General features: G+C 43.2%; 1 protein-coding gene across 3 annotated transcripts in view; it reads right to left on the bottom strand.

The window, feature by feature from the left end:
- Positions 1-2,786, bottom strand: part of Tmeff2 (transmembrane protein with EGF like and two follistatin like domains 2) — a 275,486-nt gene that overhangs the window by 259,824 nt on the left and 12,876 nt on the right. The window lies entirely within an intron of this gene.

Raw genomic sequence — 2,786 nt, 5'->3', positions numbered from 1 at the left:
AGAACTGTAGTCCTATGGCATTATAAAGATAAAGTATTAAGAAAGGCTTATGCATTTCTCTCTGTTATAGGGACATATTCCTCCAGTTAGAACAACACTCATCAGGGATAATACTATTTCTTTTGGACAGATGAAGTGCTCAAATGGTCAATGTTTGCTAAGTTTCCCCTGAAGCACACTTTCACAGGTATTTTAGTTGACTTTGCCTGGATTAATTTGAAAGTTCATTTCTCTACTATTTTTATTCAAAGAGACCAGATCACAAGCTGTGAAGCAGCAGGGTTAACACATCTTGCCCATGTATTCTCAGTATATGAAGTTCATTTCTCATTTCCAAATATAACTGGGAACTCCCTTCAGGCAGGCCAATGGGATGTTTGTCTCCCCCCTCTCGAATATGACACATATAAGGAGAAAGATACCCATGTTCACAGTCCCCAGGGTGCTAAATGGCAAGAGGAATCTTAAGCCACCTTCCTAAACTTACTCCTTCTGTTGAATGACTGTAGTGAACAAGAACTTACGCTAAATGTATGAGCACTGTCTGGAAGACGATATTCAAAATGTTGAGAAAACAACTTGCCTATTGATTCTTCGGCTTTTGGGCAATTATAGATGACTGGGGGAAAATCAGGAAAAAAAATAGTGACAGCATTTTGACTTTTATCTCCCATATATGTTTCTAAAATTTCAAGAGATTTAGTGTACATGAGTAGTGTTTGATTTGATCCAATTTGAACAGCTAGGGAATAATGGGAGTAGATGGGCAAACAGTCCCTGTCGTCAACAGTCTCATTATGAAATACTTTAATGCGTTCTCAACTGCAGGATGAGTCATCTTGACAAGCCAGAAATAAGTAGTCAGAGAAAGTTGCATGGAGGCAGAAACACCCCGGCAGAGAAGGGATACCATTGGACCTCAGTCTGCATCTGCATCAGCCAGTTCTTACAAGATGAGACATGAAGCTGACAGTGAGCCTGGCTATGAAGAAGTCACACTCTGGATCAAAAAGCAGCCTCGCATCTCTAGCGACACAAAACAGATAAAAAACTGTATGCGCTTCAGCCTTTTGTCCCCAGAGAATACACCTTGCCACTTCCACTCCGTGTCCGAGAACATTAAAAATAAATAGGAACATTATGAAGAAAAGCTAATTTATTTGCCGTCAGGCCTGGTTTCTCCATCCCTCCTCAGACCAAAACCCTTCTTCTAGATCCGCTAGTCGACAGAAGATGCATTCAGCTAAACTGGCTGACTAATTAAATCCCATAGAAATTTCAGCATGCAAATGAGGTAAGGACAGCTCCTTCGATTGTGATTAAATTTTCTACTTGGCTAAGTATTTATTTTCATAGTAAAAGCAGCACACTGGGGATGAGCAGGAATAGACCTGAATGAATCAAGAGGGTGGCTGTGCACTGAGAGGAACTTCGAGGGCGGGAGAAAGGATACCGGTTTTAGGACCAGCTGTTATTTCATAACCGTAGCTCCTACTCTATCTTGTGTAACTCCTGCCTACCTACGGGCCTTCACCCGGCGATGCCCAAGTTGGTCAGCTGCCCTCCTCGATCACAGACAAAGCTTTTCCTATTCTTCGCCAGTCCAGTGTTAGCTACAGCCTTCCCGAGGTCCAGTGATTCTATTTATTTCTGTCCCATTAGTTCCAAAATCGTTTTTCTTTATTGCTCTGTCTTTTGGTGTGGCTGAGTACTTTATTTTCATAGTTTGTTTCTGAGTGTTCTTCGTAGGCCCAAGGCTAGCCTTCTGGTCCTCTTCCGCAGGACTGGGACACTTGCTGTCACCTTTACACCCTTTTCACTCCAGGCCAAGCAGCAATGACCTGCTCTGCCAAACCTGTAGTGAGCAGAGGCCAAACTGGCTTGCCATCCAGATAGGTCACTCATATTCTGAGGCAAAGAATCACTGAGGAGAAGAGACCCCTTAGCAACCAACACAAAATCGAATGACCATATCTCTGTAGCAGAGAAAAGTCCGTGATTGACTGTCCTTTTTCATTTTGGAGGCCTTGGGAGTCAGCAGGCCATCTCTAACTACCATCCACCCTTAATAATAACTAGACAGCCCTTGCTCGTTTTATACCCTACCCTAACACACTAACACATGCTTCTCCTGGAACACCATGACAAAGACCTGTTATCCCCGAGGGACTTCTATATCAAAGATTCCCTAATCCTAGTTCTTGAAAGAGGTTTTTCTATTGCATCACTATTTATCCTGAACCTGCAAAGGTCTTTCTCGGAAACTGACTCTCCCCAAAGTTTCTGCAGGTAAGTGTAGCTATCATGGTGTGCTCCTGTTGAGTTAGGAGGCGCTTGCGGTGTCTAGAGCCTGACCTGCACTGGCATCCGCTCCGCTTTAGAGCTCTGCTTTCCTCAGCAAGTTCTGCCTAATTGCTTTTTTGTTTTGTGTGTTCTTGTTGTTGCTTTATTTCTCTGCCTGTAAATTGCTGACCTATAGCAACCATGGCACAAAACGAGAGAGAGAGAGAGAGAGAGAGAGAGAGAGAGAGGAGGGAGGAGAGAAGAGAGAGAGATGGAAAAAGAAAAAGAAGCAGGAAAACAAACTAAAACACATAACCTTGAAAAGCTAAGAAGCTCATGGACTGATTTCCTTCCTTCCTTCCTTCCTTCCTTCCTTCCTTCCTTCCTTCCTCCCTCCCTCCCTCCCTCCCTTCCTTCCAGCATTCTTAGAGCAACATAACTAAGGATCTCCGAAGAATCTGAGTTTAACTGTGTCAGAAAGACAGATGTTAGTGTAAATTATT

Source organism: Microtus ochrogaster, unplaced genomic scaffold (assembly GCF_000317375.1).
Source record: "Microtus ochrogaster isolate Prairie Vole_2 unplaced genomic scaffold, MicOch1.0 UNK8, whole genome shotgun sequence".
Taxonomy (NCBI): Eukaryota; Metazoa; Chordata; class Mammalia; order Rodentia; family Cricetidae; genus Microtus; species Microtus ochrogaster.
This window is presented reverse-complemented; position numbering and strand designations above follow the sequence as displayed.